The sequence below is a fragment of the Daphnia pulicaria genome, chromosome 7, assembly GCF_021234035.1.
Source record: "Daphnia pulicaria isolate SC F1-1A chromosome 7, SC_F0-13Bv2, whole genome shotgun sequence".
NCBI classification, from domain to species: Eukaryota; Metazoa; Arthropoda; class Branchiopoda; order Diplostraca; family Daphniidae; genus Daphnia; species Daphnia pulicaria.
In genome coordinates, this window is record NC_060919.1 from 18,754,540 (window position 1) to 18,773,174 (window position 18,635).

General features: G+C 42.8%; 1 long non-coding RNA gene across 5 annotated transcripts in view; it reads right to left on the reverse strand.

Annotated features, from left to right (window-relative positions):
• Positions 1-18,635, reverse strand: part of LOC124348585 — a 107,468-nt gene that overhangs the window by 23,492 nt on the left and 65,341 nt on the right. The window lies entirely within an intron of this gene.

Below are 18,635 nucleotides of genomic sequence, written 5' to 3' on the forward strand. Positions count from 1 at the left end.
AATTCACAATCATGTTTCCAATTTCAGTTGGAAAAGGGCCGAGCAATCAAAGCTGTTATGCGTTAAATAATTATGGGTCAACAACGACGGCTCGCGTCTCGTCTCAACGCAATCTACTTGGGGTATGATGAGACGATCGTATATCAATCGGTGGTCCATTGGTTAAAGCGTTCGATAGCCATGGAAGAGTACTCGGGTTCAATTCCCGAAAAATGTGACCATAAAATTCCATTAACTTCAAATTACAATTTGTTAAAAATGTCTCTTACACCGGGTTCGAACCTCGGACCTCTCACATGTCAAGCGAAAACGCTAACCACTTTACCGTGAGCCGATGAGAAATGTCAGCATAGCAATAGCAAGGGTTAAATCTGAAATAATGAGTCGAAGAAGGCTTGCGTCTCGTCTCTCACGGCGAGCCGCATAGCTGACATGTGTGTGTGCCGAGTAACTCGAAGTTGAAGTTGGGTTCAGACGACAATTGGTGGTCCAGTGGTTAAAGTGTTCGCTAACCATCTTAGAGTACTCGGGTTCAATCCCCGATAAATGTGACCATTGATTTCCAATAATTAACTTCAGTTCATAAAAATTGAATATGACTTGAGCTGGGCTCGAACCTCGGACCTATCGCATGCTAAGCGAGCATACTAACCACTATACCATAAGCTGATGAAACGTAGCATGATAGAAGGGTTTAAATGCAGAATCATGAGTCGACGACGGCGAGACGCATAGCTGACATGTGTGTGTGTGCTGAGACACTTGAAGTTGAAGTAAAATTAAAATATCAATTGGTGGTCAAGTGGTTAGAGAGTTCGCTAATCACGCCAGAGGACTCGGGTTCAATCCCCGGGATAAGCGACCATTAATTTCCAATAATTACTTTCATTTCATTAAAGTTGAATGTGAATTGATCCGGGATCGAACCTCGAACCTCTCGCATTCCAAGCGAGTACGCCAACCACTATACCATGAACTGATAATATGTAGCAGCATAGCAGGATCATGAGTCGACGGTGGCTTGCATCTCGTCTCTCACGGCGAGCCGCATAGCTGACATGTGTCTGTGTGTGTGTGCCGAGCCACTTGAAGTTGAAGTAAACTACAGATATCAATTGGTGGTCCAGTGGTTAGAGTGTTCGCTAACCATGCCAGAGAACTCGGGTTCAATCCCCGAGATAAGCGACAATTAATTTCCAATTATGACTTTCAGTTCATTAAAATTGAATGTGACTTGAGCCGGGTTCGAACGTCGAACCTCTCGCATGCCAAGCGAGCACGCTAATCACTATACCATGAGCCAGTGAACTGTAGCAGCATAGCATGGATTATATGCAGAATCATGAGTCGACGATGGCTTGCGTCTCGTCTCTCACGGTGAGCCGCATAGCTGTGTGTGACATGAATGTGTCGAGGCACTTGAAGTTGAAGTAAACATGTGATATCAATTGGTGGTCCAGTGGTTAGAGCGTTCGCTAACCATGCCAGAGAACTCGGGTTCAATCCCCGAGATAAGCGATCACTAATTTCAAATAATTACTTTCATTTCATTAAAATCGAATGCGTTGACTTGAGCCGGGATCGATCCTCGGACCTCTCGCATGCTGAGCGAGGACGCTATCCACTATACCATGAGCCGATGAGATTCGGTAGCAAGCCATGGGATGGATGGATGTAGTGTGTGGATGCGAACTAAAAAGCACCAAAAGTCGCAACGACAGCAGTTGTGTAGAGTTTCAACTTGGAATGAATATCAGTTCTGATAGTGTAGTGGTTAGAGTATGAGGTGAGGACCGTGTTGCAACGCTATCGGACCCACCAAGTATTCGAAGCCATGGTTCAAACCCAACACTCGATACAAATTAATAGAGGACATTGTGTGATAATTAGCAATGGAAAAAAAAATGTCTCAAACCCCCAACCCCCCACTTGGTTCGATCCCGGGTGGTGTACACATACACACACACACACTGTGAAGCACAGATGCAAAGAGGTACCAACGCGCAATGAGAGAGACGGAAAAGTGTGTGTGTGGGATGATGAAGCGCCTTTAACGATGTATGCGCCTCGTCTCCAATCTTTCGCACCTGGATGCGTCTCGCCGCTACAGACAAACAGCAAAGTTGGATGCTTGGTGATAACAAACAAACAAACCAACAAACAAACAGTTTCACAGACAAAGTCAAGGTTGAATGGGATGAACCACGGGCTATACAGAAGAGACTAGTATACCAGATGCCCGTCCAAGGACGGCGAACCACCTTGCTAGACGTAATCACCCAAGCGCACAGCACAGCACACATGGAGCAAAACGCCACTCGTATAATCCCACTGCCCAATTCCTTACTCGCTGGGACTTAGTTTTTCATACATTTATGGACTTTTACATCTTCCACCGTGAGCCAGTCGGTCTTTTGGGTGTTTTTTTTTGGACTTGGTTTTTTTTCGTTGCAACCAAGTATCGGTGAAATTTGTGTTTATTTTTGGGACTTGGTTTCTTCAGAGTTTGGTTGTGTTGGAATTGACACAATTTTGGGTATTTTGGGTGTGATTTTGGACTTGTACTTTTTTTTCGTGTTATTTTGGTTTCATTTTAGGATTCTGTCGTTTTTCTCTGTAAGCCCGTTGGGGTTGTAAGGTTTTTTTGGACTTGTAATTTTTCGAGGGATTTGGTAACGGGGACTTGTGTTTTATTCAGAATTTGGATGTGTTCCACTTAACATTTATTGACATTTACTGTATATGTTCCCACTTTACTTTACCCATCTATTTATCCCTTACCTATTGATTACCTGCCCGTGAATTCTTCATTTTACTTGTTACTATCTTGAGTGTCATTTGAACATTGGTCCGCTGAATCCTGAATCCGTCACTCTAACCACTGAGCCATGGAGTTGTGAATGAATGTTGCAAGAGTTGCTATAAATCGTCGTTTAATGTGCGGACAAAACTGTAACAGTGTCAAATCTTTATTCATACCCAACTTGCGATTTATTTATGACATATTTTGGCAACTTATTGTTTTTGGCCGAGAGCGGGTTTGAACCGACAACCTTTGGATTACCACTATTGCTATTGCTATAACCACTACACCATCAGCGGTGTATGTAACCAAGTTCCGACGCGACCATGTGGATAGCGCATACTTACACATTGTCATAGTTATAACCCAGCGTGAGCAAAAGCGTTTAAATTACATCGGAGTTGGACTTCATCGATATTGAGACAATATGCTTCATTACACAGTTTTTTGTCGAGAGTGGGTTTGAAACACCATTCTTTGAGTTGCCTATCCAATGCTATAACCACTACACCAACAGCGGTATTTCATTTCACGTCTCGATGTGAACAAATGGATAGTTCATACATCTATATTGTCATATTCAACGAAAATAAGCGAAGAAGGGTGCATTATTTTAAGCCCGGCGTGAGCAAGGTACGGTAAATTATTTTAAGCCCGTCGTGGGTGAAATAGGGATAATTATTTTCAACCCGCTGTGAGTGAAATAGGTTGAATTATTTCCAGCGCGTCGTGAGCGAAATATATTGAATTAGTTTAAGCCCGGCGTTAGCGAAATAGAGTGAATTATTTTCAGCCCGCTGTGAGTGAAATAGGGTGAATTCTTTTCAGACCGTCGAAAGTGAAATAGGGTGAATATTTTTCAGCCCGGTGTGAGCAGCAAAGGGTTTAATATTTTCAGCCCGTCATAATCAATGTAAGGGGAATTTTTTTCAGCCCGTCAAGAGCAACACACGGCGAAATATTTCCAGCCCGGCGTGATCAACCTAGGTTGACTAATTTTAAGCCAGTAAAAGGGAAATAGAGTGAAATATTTTCAACCCGCCGCGAGTGAAATAGAGTGAATTATTTTCAGTTCGCCATGATTAATGTGAGATGAATTATTTTAATCCCAGAGTAAGCAATATAGGGTGAATTATTTTCAGCCCGCCCTGAGCGAAATAGGGTTAATTATTATGCGCCCGGTGTGAGTGAAATAGAGTGTATTAGTTTAATCCCGTAGTAAGCAACGTGGGATGAATTATTTTTGCCCGTCGTCAGCATCGTAGAGTGAATAATGGTCAGCCCGCCGTGGACGAAATAGAGTGAATAAATTTCAGCCCGCCGATAGCGAAATACAATGAATGTTTTTATGTCCGGCGTGAACAATGTAGGGTGAATTATTGTCAGCCCGTCGTGAGCATCGTAGGATGAATTATGTCGTGTCCGGCGTGAGCAGCATAGAATTGATTATTTTCAGCCTGGCGTGAGCAATTTAGCTTTAAGCCCGTCCGGCGCTAGCAAAACTGGGTGAATAATTTATCGCACGGTAGTAGCAATATATCGGGTGAATTACTTTCAGCCCGTCGTGAGACAAATAGGGTGCATTATTATTATCTGTCCAGCGTGAGCAAAATCAAAATAATGAGTCGACGACGGAATGCTTCTCGTCTCTCATGGCGAGCCACATAGCTGATGTATGTGTGTGTTCAAAACTACTTGAAGTTTAAGTAACAATTACATATCTATTGGTGGTCCTGTGGTTAAAATGTTCGCTAACTATGCCAGAGGATTTGGGTTCAATTTCCGGTGTGAGAGACCATTAATTTCTAATAATTACTTTCATTTCACTAAAAATTGTGATTTGAGCCTGGTTCGAACATCGGACTTCACGTATGCTGAGCGAGCACGCTAACCACTATACCATGCGCTGATGAAATGAAGCACCATAGCAGGGTTTATATGCTGAATCATGGGTCGACGATGGCATGCGTCTCGTCTCTCACGGCGAGCCGCATAGCTGACATGTGTGTGTGTGCCGAGACACTTGAAGTTGAAGTAACATTCAATTAACAATTGGTAGTCAAGCGGTTAGAGAGTTCGCTAACCATGCCAGAGTACTCGGGTTCAATCCCCGGGATAAGCGACTATTAATTTCCAATAATTACTTTCAGTTCATTAAAATTAAATATGTCTTGAGCCGGGTTCGAACCTCGGACCTTTCGCATGCTAAGCGAGCACGCTAACCACTATACCATGAGCTGATGATAAGTACTAACATAGCAAGGGTTATATGCAGAATCCTGAGTCGACGATGCCTTGCGTCTCGTCTCTCACGGCGAGCCGCATAGCTGTGTGTGACATGTGTGTGTCGAGCCACTTGAAGTTGAAGTAAAAATGTGATATCAATTGGTGGTCCATAGGTTAAAGCGTTCGCTAATCATGACAGAGGACTCGGGTTCAATCCCCGAGATAAGCGACCACTAATTTCAAATAATTACTTTCAGTTCATTAAAATCGAATGTGAAGACTTGAGCCGGGATCGAACCTCGGACCTCTCGCATTGCAAGCGAGCACTCAAACCACTATAACATGAGGTGATGAAATGTAGCAGCATAGCAGGGTTTATATGCAGAATCATGAGTCGACGATGGCATGCGTCTCGTCTTTCACGGCGAGCCGCATAGATGACATGTGTGTGTGTGCCGAGTCACTTGAAGTTGAAGTAACAGTCACATATCAATTGGTGGTCCAGTGGTTAGAGTGTTCGCTAACCATGTCAGATGACTCGGGTTCAATCCCCGGGATAAGCGACCATTAATTTCCAATAATTACTTTCAGTTCAATAAAATTGAATGTGACTTGATCCGGGATCGAACCTCGGACCTCTCGCATGCTAAGCGAGCACTATAACCACTATACCATGCGCCGATGAAATACGGTAGCAAGCCATGGGATGGATTGATGTAGTGTGTGGATGCGCACTATAAAAGCACCAAAAGTCGCAACGACAGCAGTTGTATGGAGTTTCAACTTGGAATGAATATCAGTTCTGATAGTGTAGTGGTTAGAGTATGAGGTGAGGACCGTGTTGCAACGCTATCGGACCCACCAAGTATTCGAAGCCATGGTTCAAACCCAACACTCGATACAAATTAATAGAGGACATTGTGTGATAATTACCAATGGAAAAAACAAAATTTCCAACCCCCAACCTTCCCCCACCTGGTTCGATCCCGGGTGGTGTACACACACACACATTGACAATGTGAAGCAAAGATGCAAAGAGGCACCAACGCGCAATGAGAGAGACGGATGTGTGTCAGGAGTGTGATGCGCCTTAAACGATGTATGCGCCTCATGTCTCTAATCTTTCGCACCTGGATGCGTCTCGCCGCTACAGACAAACAGCAAAGTTGGATGCTTGGTGATAACAAACAAACACACAAACAAACAAACATCATCACAGACAAAGTCAAGGTTGAATGGGATGAACCACGGGCTATACAGAAGAGACTAGTATACCAGATGCCCGTCCAAGGACGGCGAACCACCTTGCTAGACGCAATCACCCAAGCGCACAGCACAGCACACATGGAGCAAAACGCCACTCGTATATAATCCCACTGCCCAATTCCTTACTGCCCGGGACTTAGTTTTTCATCCATTTATGGACTTATCATCTTCCACCGTGAGCCAGTCGGTCTTTTGGGTTTTTTTTGTGGACTTGTTTTTTTTTCATTGCAACCAAGTATCGGTGAAACTTGGGTTTATTATTGGGACTTGGTTTTTTCAGAGTTTGGTTGTGTTGGACTTGATACAATTTTGGGTATTTTGGGTGTGATTTTGGACTTGTACTTTTTTTCGTGATATTTTGGTTGCATTTTAGAACTCTATCGTTTTTCTCTGTAAGCCCGTTGGGGTTGTAAGGTTTTTTTGGACTTGTAATTTTTCGAGGGATTTGGTACCGGGGACTTGTGTTTTATTCAGAATTAAGATGTGTTCCACTTGACATTTATCGATATTTACTGTATTTGTTCCCACTTTACTTTACCCATCTATTTATCCCTTACCTATTAATTACCTGCACGTTTTTTCTTCAATTATCGGTTACTGTCTTGAGTATCGTTTGAACACTGGTCCGCTGAATCTTGAATCCGACGCTCTAACCACTGAGCCTTGGAGTTGTGAAAGAATGTAGTCAGAATTGCTATAAATCGTCATTTAATCCGCGGACAAAATTGTAACAGTGTCAAATCTTTTTATGATTTCTTACTTTCGATTCATTTGCATGCCATATTTTGGCTACTTTTTTTTGCCGATAATGGGTTTGAACCGACATCCTTTGAATTACCAATCCAATGCTATAACCACTACACCAACAGAGGTGTATATATTCTAGTTCTGACGTGACCAGGTGGATAGCGCATACTTACACATGGTCATAGTTATCACCCAGCGTGAGCAAAAGCTTTTAAATCATATCGGGGTTGGACTTTATCGATATTAAGACTATTTACTTCATTACACATTTGTTTGCTGAAAGTGGGTTTGAACCACCATCGTTTATGATACCAATCCAATGCTATAACCACTACACCAACAGCGGTGTTTGGTTGCAAGTCTTGATGTGACCAAATTGATTCTGCATACATCTATATTGTCATGGTCAGCGAAAAAAAACGAAAAAGGGTGTATTATTTTAAGCCCGGCGTGAGCAACGTACGGTTGATTATTTTAAGCCCAACGTGGGCGAAATAGTGTGAACTATTTTCAGCCCGCCGCGAGGGAAATAGGGTGAATAATTTCCAGCCCGTTGTGAGCGAAATTGAGTGAATTAGTTTAAGCCCGACGTGAGCGATATAGGATGAATTCTTTTCAGCCCTTCGAGAGCAATGTATGGTGAATTATTTCCAGCCCGTCATGAGAAAAGTAGGGTAAATTATTTCAAGACCGGCGTGAACAACGTAAAATGAATTATTTTTAGCCCGTCGTGGGCGGAATAGGGTGAATTGTTTTCAGCCCGGTGTGAGTGAAATAGAGTGTATTATTTTAATCCCGTAGTAAGCAACGTGGGATGAATTATTTTTGCCCGTCGTTATAATTATTTATTATCGTATTTATTTATCGTATGAGAAACGTAGATCTATAGGACATCTATACGAAGATAGCATAAGGCCGTAAAAAATTGATTATCCATGTGATATCCAATTTAGGTTGTAGCTAGATCAGATTTGATTTAGACATTAAGACATCTATATGATAGACGATGGATGTAAGTGTGCTACCAGGGAACCACCATTCTTTGAATGAATATAGAAAAGCAAGCTTATCAGCTCGACAAATGGATAGTCGTAAGCCAGTAAACTGTCTTAAATAGCAAATTCATGGCCGAAACGAATGGCTGTTGCTTACATTTTATTGCTTAATCTCCTGTTATTTTTTCTCGAGTAATTCTGACTATACCAACAGTCTCATTGTTTATGCAAACTTTTCCAATGAGCAATTGCCTACGGCGGTAAAATTACCAACGAAGGGTTCATCGCCCAGAAAGAACAAAATCGATTTGCATTTTATTGCGTTTATTTGCATCAGTGTAAGAATTCACCGTTCCGGAAACTATTTTCTTCATTCGATTGTTATTTGCCTGAAAGTGGGTTTGAACCAACATTTGTCTTACTAATCCAAATCTTCCAAATTTATAACCACTACAACAACAGCAGTTTTTATGACGATTTTCCAACTTGACCAAATGTATAGCGCATACTAAACTTTGTAATATTTATCACCCGGCGAGAGCAAAAGCGTTTTATTAACAATGCTGTTAGAATTCATCGATTTTTGTATTAATATATTCATTAGACAATTAATTGCCCAGAGTGGGATTGATCCACCCACCTTTGTATTACTAATCCGATATTATAACCACTACACGAACAGTGGTGCTCAGAAACATTAACAGTCCCGACGTCACCAAGTGGACAGCGCATACTCACACATAGTCATGGTTATCGCCCAGCGTGAGCAAAATCGACTTATTATCATCGGTGTATGAATTAATCGATATTGGAAATAATTGATTCATTAGACAATTGTTTGTCAAGAGTGGGTTTGAACCACTGAACTTCGAATAATCAAACCAATGTTATAAGCACTACACCTAAAGCGATACTCATTTCTGTTAAAAGTCCCGTTGTGACCAAGTGGACAGCGCATACCTAACACATTGTCATGGTTATCGCCCAGCGTGAGCAAAATCGATTAATCGGCATCAGTATTAAAACTACTCAATAGTGAAACGATTTGCTTCATTACATAGTTGTTAGCTGAGAGTGGGTTTGAACCACCATTACCAACCTTAGAAATACTAATACAATGCTATAACCACTACACCAACAGTGGTGATGAAAATCAATTCCCAACGTGACCAGCAATTTAGCGCATACTTACACATTGTCATGGTAACAACACAGCATGAGCAAAATCGATTTATTTGCATCGATTTTTGAATTATATAGTTCACAACGTGTTCAGTAGTTTTACGCATACTCACACATTGTCATGGTAATAACACATCATGAGCAAAATCGATTTTTTTTGCATCTGTTTATGAATTATTCGATAATGTGAATATTTGCTTCATTATGCAGTTATTTACAGAGAGTGGGCTTGAACCACCAACGTTTGAATTACCAATGCAAGGCTATAACCACTACACCAACAGCTGTGATGAGAATCAACTCCCAACGTGACCAGCAATTTAGCGCATACTTACACATTGTCATGGTAACAACACATCATGAGCAAAATCGTTTTATATCCATCGATTTTTGAATTATTCGATATTGAGAACATTTGCATTATTACACAGTTTTTTGCCGAGAGTGGGTTTGAACCACCTACCCTAATGTTACCTGCCTAATGCTCTAACCACTTCACCAACAGTGGTGTTGTTACTAAAGTCCCGACATGACCAGTTGCATAGCGCAGACCTGCAGCAAAATAAAAGTCTTTGGATTTGAAGACATTTTTTAAAATCGCTACCGATCGCTAAACATCATTCGGTCGCTACTCGTGCTATTCTTTACATCAGAAAGATATTAGCCGACTGTGGGTTTGAACCATCAACGCGTAATCTTTTTTCAGTGATGTCACTCATCAATCGATGTGATCAAATCTGTTGGACTGTTTATCGGACCATTTTTAAGGTTTATTTTAAGGTTGTATTAATCGCCCGGCATGAGCAAAGCGGGAGAATTATTGTTCGAATGGTCGTTTCAATCAATCGATGTTTAATTAACAGATAAATAAAAAAAAAGTGTAGTGGCTATAGCGTTTATAAACGGTGAAATAATACTTGGCATCATCATTATAAGTGCGATACTTTGAATTCTATCAGCTTTGAAATCCGAAGAATATATAAAAATATAAAGGCACTCAGCCAGGTTTGAACCGTTACCATTACTGTCCTAAAGCAAGTACGCTATCCAGTACACCATTTGCCGATGTGTATAACTCGTAAAACACTTCTAAAATATTTTTCATTGGCGAAAATTTTGAATTTTTTTTTTGTTTTTTTATTATTTTGGGTATTTATTGCTACACTTTAATATTATTAATTCACGGTTGAGCGCACATGGGTACTACCCCATGGCCATGCCCGTGCTCCATTTTTTGGCCCGTAGACCGAGGCGGAATTTAGTTCCTCTTGGGTTTGAAAAGCTGGGAAAGAAAGGAATAGAAAGGAAAAAGGGATCCAAGAAGGTTTTCAGGGGTTGACTACGGAAGAATGGTATAAAGGATTAAGTCGTTTAACTGTGTGATGATGATGTGTTTACAAAAGGACTTCTTTGTAAACAATATTGACGGTGAATACTTTCTCTTTTTCCTCTTCAGTGGCTGTCAGGTGATTTCTCAAAAGCCGTCCTTGCTTTGCAGATTCAGCTATTTCGACTTTGACACCTGTGGGTTTTTTCCCCGATAAAAAAAACAAACAAAAATGTAAAACATACTATAAAGTAAAATAAGTAAACAAAAATCTATAGAAAATATTTATGAACCTTCTTTCGATGTTGCACGTGAAAAAGCCACATACAGCTGACCGTGAGAAAAGACAGGCTCCAGGAGGAAAATGCCGACACGATCAAAAGTCTGGCCCTGTGACTTGGTGATGGTTATGGCAAATGCCAACAGCACAGGAAACTGGAGCCTCTTGAGTGTGACAGGAAGATCGGAATCGGTGGGCGACAGCGTCATTCGCGGGATGTAAACCGTGTGACCCTTGTTCTTGCCGGAAGCGATGTCTGCAACGATCAGATTTTCTCTGAGGGCCCTGATGATGAGACGGGTGCCATTGCAGAGACCCTTACGCGAATCAATGTTCTTGAGCAGAATGATGATGGCTCCCACTTTCAACTTGAGAACATGAGTGGGAATTCCGGACACATTAAAGGTGTTGAGAATCTCGGTTGGATAATTGGCAATTTCTTCAGGATCGTCCGAATCAATCGTGTCGATGCTTTTGTACTGATGAACTATTCCAGGCATGTCTTTGATGATCTGATTGTTGATCCGTAGGCAGTCTTCGTTCTTCGGACAGAGAATGGCTCGACTGCAAATCTGCTGAGATACCTCTGGATCCAAAAGAAGAGAAGGAACACCAAAGACGTACTCAATCAAATTCCGTCCAAAGTCCAGAAACTCGGCAGGAATTTCGATGAGATCGGGATTGTTAAGTCTTGGATTCGTTGGCAGAGTACCGTTTCCAAGCTGAATAAGCCAGTCAGCGTAGTCTTGATTGCCGGCCACGGTACGCATATTCTGGGTTAGACGAAGATGACGAAACAGAGGCCACGTTGCGTTATTTCGGATTGAAGCTTCCACCACCTTCACCCTGTTTCCATGTCGAACGACTGGTAAACATTGACGAAAGTCACCACCAAGAAGAAGGACTTTTCCACCATGAGGTAAATTTTTCTTTTCCAATTTTTGAAAGAGGAAATTAAAAGCGTCGAGAGCGTGATTTGTCTTCATTGTTGCTTCGTCGGAAATGATGAGAACGGCACTTAAAATCAAATTAGCGAGAATGCTACCATCTACAATTTTCGATCTGGTAACTTCGGTAATTGGAGGGTAGATCTTAAATTGGGAATGGTACGTTGAGCCGTCAATCAACAACGTAGAAGCGATGCCGGTAGAAGCGACGGCGATGACTGTCTTCCCTTGGCCTTGCAGTACGGTGATCAAAGTGTTGTACAAAAAGGTCTTGCCAGTACCTCCTGGACCATCCAAAAAATACTGATGGGGAACTGAGTTGTTGTTGTCGTTGACGGCAGCCATGATTTGATCGTAGGCGGCTCGTTGACCTTCGTTCAATTGAGTAACCATCAGTTCACCCAATCGTCTCTTTTCTATCCTGGTAATTGCAGTATTCTCTTCGAGTTGAGCTTCAATAATCTGGCGAATAAGCTGAAAGTCAGGAACAGGCAAAGAGAGTTCTTCCATTGTTCTATTGTGGAGAATCAACTTGTCTTGAATCCATTTCAAAGTCAAGTTTTTGGCGACTTCCGCATCGTGACCAGTTCGAATGAAATCTTCCATGAGGTGGGGCAGAGACCGATCAAAGAGATGAAGAGCGTCGGTGGGATTGCAAAAGAGGCAGACATCGACAAAGAGCTGTCTCAATCGCTCCGGCATTTCAAAGGCGGCGGCATCGTCCAAGGTCTTCTCCCAAACGCTGTCGTCCTCCAGCAAATTCAAAGCAGAAGCGGCTGATTTAAACGTCGGTAGAAGGGCACCGTTGACCGTGCGGAGACCTTCAAAGCTGGTTGATCCTCTGACGTTGATGAGAAGCAAGCGAAGGCAGTATCGCTCAACTTGACGGACGCCCACGGTATATAAGCGGCCTATGATTTTAATATTTCTTCTTCGAGGTTTCCAATAATTACGTCCACCCGACCTCACGAAACAAAAATGATGGACAATTTCTCGGTAAAAATACTGTCTCGCTTCTTCATTATCCCGATTCAAGATGAACCAAGCAGTTAACGTTGTTTCCTTGGTCGCGGCATTGATGACTGCTTGTTCCTCGTTGCCCGGTTGGAAAAATACGGACTGTTCAAGAGGCAGATGCACGGCTAGTCGGGTGATGGTATGAGAACGATCGCTGAGAGGAAACTTGAAAATTCTATAAGCGGCTTCTGGCGCGCTGACGTAACGGGTGTCCGTAAAGGTGGAAATTTCGTCCCAAACAAAAACTTGCTCGTTTTCTTCTCCAACCTGCTGATGCGTTCCAATTTTTGATTCAATGTTGCTGCAGTCGTGACCTTTGTACACATACTTGAAGATGTACTTGACAGTGGTCATATTGGCGCAATACTCGATGTTGATGTGACAATCATATTTCAGTAGCAACCAAGGGTTATAAGGAACAACCCATCGGTTGTCCACTTCATAGTGAGTGTTCCCCCTTTTTAAACGATGTACAACACCAGTGTTTCTTCTTTTATACGTCGGATAGCCGTTGTCATTGATCATAGTCTCTTCGTTGAAGTCTTTGGGGAACTTTTTACAGCAGCCCTCTTTATCCATGCAGGGAGAATTTTTGTTGATGGCTCCACACGGACCGTGAATCATGTGAGCCATAACAGAGTCGTAAAGTCTTGGATAGAGTGTCTTGTCGGGAATTTCAGCGCAGATAGTCTTATCCATATCCTCTGGTGTCGAAGGAGCGTCGCGGTTGTCGACCCAAACCAGCATGTGGCAATGAGGCAGTCCGCGTTTCTGAAATTCGATGACTTCGATTCTGGCCGAGGCGAAACCCAATACTTGCTTTTTCTCGATGTCGTCGACCAACTCTTTCTTCTTCAAGTGGAATACTCTTGCAACCATATCGGGACGATCGGAAGCCGTCAAGTAATTTGGAATATTAGCAACAATTTCCCTCCACTTGGGATTGCAGGTGAACGTCACAAAAAAAGTCGGTTTGCCAAATTTTCCACAAATTGCCATAGCGTCTTGGTAATTTTGTTTCATGGCTCGAGGACTGCCAATAAAACCCGAGGGGAGAATGTAGATCGAGCCAACTTCCAAATTTGCTCTCTCCGCTCGATTGTTGATGTAATCCATCAGTCCGCAGTAGCGCTCAACATGCAGCTCTGCCTGGTGTCGTTTGAGCCAATCTAGGCGATCCCCCTCGACCTTGACGTAAGAATCGACAAAATACATCTGAGTGACGGGACCCCCAGCCAAAACGTTGTTGAAATCACCGCGAACTGACATGCGCGAACTGTAGAACTCGGCATGCGTCACTCTTGTGCGTGGGCCTCTGTTTCTGTTCGGTGGTTGATCGTCGTTCTCCTCGTCCGCTTCTGGTTCTTGTTCTTCACCCGGCTCATTTTCAATCACAGCATTGCCATCTGCTGCGGCCATTTCATCACGAATTAAAACTCTGAGGTTGGGCCACAAGGGATCAATCTGCTCCTCTTCATCTTCTTCAACAATCATGGCCATTGCTGCCGCTTCATCTCTCTCTCTCCGTCTGGTGGTGGTATAAGGCATGTTCATATGCCAACCGTCGTCACCGTTGGGGAATAAAAGGGGGTAACACATCGGATCACACATAACCTTTTTTGTGTCAATCTGGATAAATCGACGGCCTCTGACGGGAATGTAGAGATGGCCACGAATATCTCTGTAGGCTGGTGGTTCGCCGTCAGTGCTTTTAAAAACCACAGCAATTTCGTTAACCGTTGGACAGTTGTATCTTCGTTGGTCGACATTTCTTCTATCGCAAGTGATGATCATGCCGACAGTGTAGTGAGGTAGATTTTCAGCTTGCCGTTGAACGTATTCTTCTTCAAGAACCTGACGCATCATCTTGTAGGTCAAGGCGTAAGGATTCTTTTCTCGAAGCATAGCGTCCAGCTCTTCCATCAAAATTCTACAACAACCCGAATTCATTTCGATATTCGCCCTGAAATCAGTAGCCTGCGCAGAATCCAAAAAATACAAATCAGAGTATCTGGGATTCGCCGTCTGACCGAGAGGAGTAGTTTGGTGGTAAATCTGACCTTGGATGCGAACACAGGTCGGGCCGCGACCTGGCGGCGGTGAAAATTTAGCTCCCATAGAGGCGAAAGCATGGGCGCTGTTGTAATTCCGAATCTGCTTCATGAAATGTTTCGATTTCGGGTGCCGGTTTTGCAAGAGGCTGGCCAATGGTTCTGGACACGGCTTAGCAGGTGGAAGAATGACATTGCCCTTTGCGCAGCATTGCTGGAACTTCTTGTCTTTTGGCATTTCTTTCGCGAAATGTTTGGCATCACATTCCGAGCAAATCTTGGTCAAATCTCCGCAGTCATGCAAGTGAACGCGGTCCTCTACCACGATTTCTTTGCAAGCCTGCCGATGAGTTCTTGGATTTCCACGCCGGTCGCGTTCAGTCATCAACTGCAAACGAAGAGCTTCGTCTTCTTCATTTTCAATTGGAACAATTTCGCCATGATCAACTGCATTTCTAGCTCGCAATTCTTCGGCTTCTCGCTCTCGTTGTTCTTCATGTTCTCGACGTAACTCTGTTCGAAGCCGATCTTCTTCACGTCTCATAGCAGTTTCTTCTTCGTTCTCGGTCGCTCTGTAATCAGCCATGTACTCGGGGTGATCAACGCGACCTTCCTGCTCAATTTCGTCGAACACATTGACTTGATAACGAAATCTATCAGAGATAGCGCGATCTATTCTTTCCTCTGCTGTTTCCCCGCCGCGTACAACTTCCTGGCGTGATGACTGATCCTGAAGTCGAGAAAGATTGCTATCTTCAGTTTCGTTTTCGCGTAAACCTTCCTGGCGGACTAATTGATCACGAAGTCGTGCCGCATTTTCTGCTTCAATTTCTTGATTCCGAACATATCTTTGCCGCAGAGACTGTTCGCGCAGCCTGGCTGATTTTTCGACTTCCGATTCTTCGTTCCGCAGAGAATTTTGCCGCAGGGCCTGTTCTTGTAACCTAGATGATTTCTCTGATTCCGATTCCTCGTTCCGCAGAGCTTTTTGCCGTAATGACTGTTCCCGAAGTCGAGCAAATTTTTCTGCTGCAGATTCTTCGTGGCGCAGAGCTTTTTGCCTCAAGTCCTGATCGCGAAGCCTAGCTGATCTCTCCGCTTCAGATTCATCTTGCCGAAAAATTTTCATCCTCAATGCCTGGGATTGCAATCGAGCTCGTTGCTCTTCAGGAGTTTCTCTGTTGCCAACAGCTGCCTTTCCTGCCTGGTGTTGTTGTCTTGCTGGACGCTCTGCCACAGCATCATTGGCAAGAACAACCCTAGGGCGATCAGATGCTGGTCTCTGATGCATCGCTCGCAAGATAGATGCTGCCTCTTGTTGACGAAGGGCAGCTTGCCGCTCCGCCTCGGCCTGAACACGTGCACGATTTTCTTCTGCTTGAAGTAGGCGGGCTTGCCTCTCTTCCTCGACTTCCAACCGAATACGATTTTCTTCTTCCTGCCGATGAACTTCTTGCCGCTCCTCCTCGGCCAACAGTCGAGCACGATCATCTTCTTTAGTCTGTTCCTGCCTAAGGAGTTGCTGCCGGATTCGTTGATCGAGCAGCCTAGTTTGATGCTCAACATCCGTCTCGCTAGCACGGGCGACTCTTTTCCGGTCCGCATCTAACCTCTGCCTCAACGCTCTCTCGTCAGGTGCCTCTGCCTGGCGGTCTTCTCTCGCCCTTTGCGCATTCAAATTTTTGGCAGCCTGATCTTCTTCGGGATTTAGCCGACGACGCTTCTCTTCACGGACGAACTTGGCCTTTTCCCTCTGAGCCGCCAATCTCAATTGTTTTGCCTCCGGGTCTTCGAGACTTCTTTTTTCCCTAGCCTTCCTATTTTTCTCATCCTTTTCCTCTCGTGTTAATTCGCGACGCGGTGGCATTTTCAAATCAGCAAAATAACCCCTAATTTATCAAAAAAAATTCGCTTCTATCAGTGGAGGGCTTTTTTGGAGGGCTTTTGGAGGGCTTTACACCGCAAAAATTTCAAAAAGCTTAAAACTAAACACAAATACGAACATAAGCCGTCGACACAACCGGTGCTCAATATCCCAGTGGTACAGCCCGGTTAAGGTTCACATCTGATAAACAAATACGCATCGCAGGTTAGCTCCTCTCCGGTTCTCGACTGTTCGTTACACAAAAGACATACCCCCAAAAATGGCAACAGCAGTACAATTGTTTTCATTGGCGCTCAACTTGATGCTGACTTGATCGGGATTTCAATCGCAATCGTGACTTGTCGAAAGCCATAATGCTAACCACTGTACCAAGACCAGCACAAATTGGCTGAAAACCGTCGGACACCACAACTCTTAAGTCTTTAGCAGGCTAAGAAAAACATGCTACGGACTTTAAATTGATGGAATTCGGAAAGTACTTTACTTGAGAAATGAGTGTTGTGATGCTGTAGGAAGAAGGAAGACATCTCGAAGTGGAAATAACCGGCGACTCGAATATTGTAGATCCCGCTGAAGAATGGCAAAAAAACAAACACATATTAGTATTAAAACACAAAAGCAACACAAATGCACCAAGTTCAGTGAAAGAAACACAGTTTTGAAATAAACGATTTATTATTTTTTTTTCACGGAATCAGTTTTGAACCATCGACCTCATTGTTTGTAATCCGCTACGCTAACCACAACACCATGGGCTGATGACTGTTAAAATAAATTCGACGACAAAATTACCGGGAGCTGGCGATTTCTAGCAGTTTTTTTTTTTAAGTAGGTGCAAGGCATAGCACATAGTTATCAATCAGACATGTATTCAAAACCCAAAAACATAATTGACTTAATCTACATTTGAAACCCCTAAGTACGGAAGCGAACGTACCACCGACGGATACCAAAGTATGGAAATTCAACAACCCAAAAATGATCTACAGAAGCTCAAATATACTTGATACCTTGAGTCTAGATTAAGATACATGATGAAACCGAAACACTGAAAACACAATCAATTCATAATTAATGACACACATAACCAAGATGTACCCACACTTAACAAAGCTTTCAACATTGATGATAAAGAATATATCTAGAAATGGTATCGGAAAATCAGCTTACCTTACAATTCAAACCCAGAATTTACTCGTTGCCTTAAAGGAGGTCGTAAATACACCGCGAAATCGATGAATAAGGCACCAATCAAATGCTGAAATACAAAACAAAGCATGAATCAATAAGAATTATTTCCTGAAACTGGACCATCCCAGCAGAAATTCTTATTCGCAGTCTTTTCATCAGCAAACTTTTACTTTCCTGAGATTTTGCTAATGAAAAGACTGCGAATAAGAATAATTTCCTAAAACTGGGCCATCCCAGCAAAAATTCTTATTCGCAGTCTTTTCTTCAGCTAACTTTTTTTACTAAGATTCTGCTGATGAAAAGACTGTGAATAAGAATAATTTCCCAAAACTGGACCAACCCAGCAGAAATTGTTATTCAGTCTTTTCTTGAGCAAAATTTTACTTTACTGATATTTTGCTGTTTAAAAGACTGAATACGAAAAAACAACTAAAACTGGGCCATCCCAGCAGAAATTCTTATTCGCAGTCTTTTCTTGAGCAAACTTTTACTTTACTGAGATTCTGCTGATGAAAAGACTGCGAATAAGAATTATTTCCTAAAACTGTACCATGCCAGCAGAAATTCTTATTCGCAGTCTTTTCTTCAGTACACTTCCACTTTCCTGAGATTTTGTGATGAAAAGACTGCGAATAAGAAATACAAAACAAAGCATGAATCACTAAGCCAAACCAGTGTAACATTCATTTTGTTCAATTTGTCTTGTTTTACAGTTTCA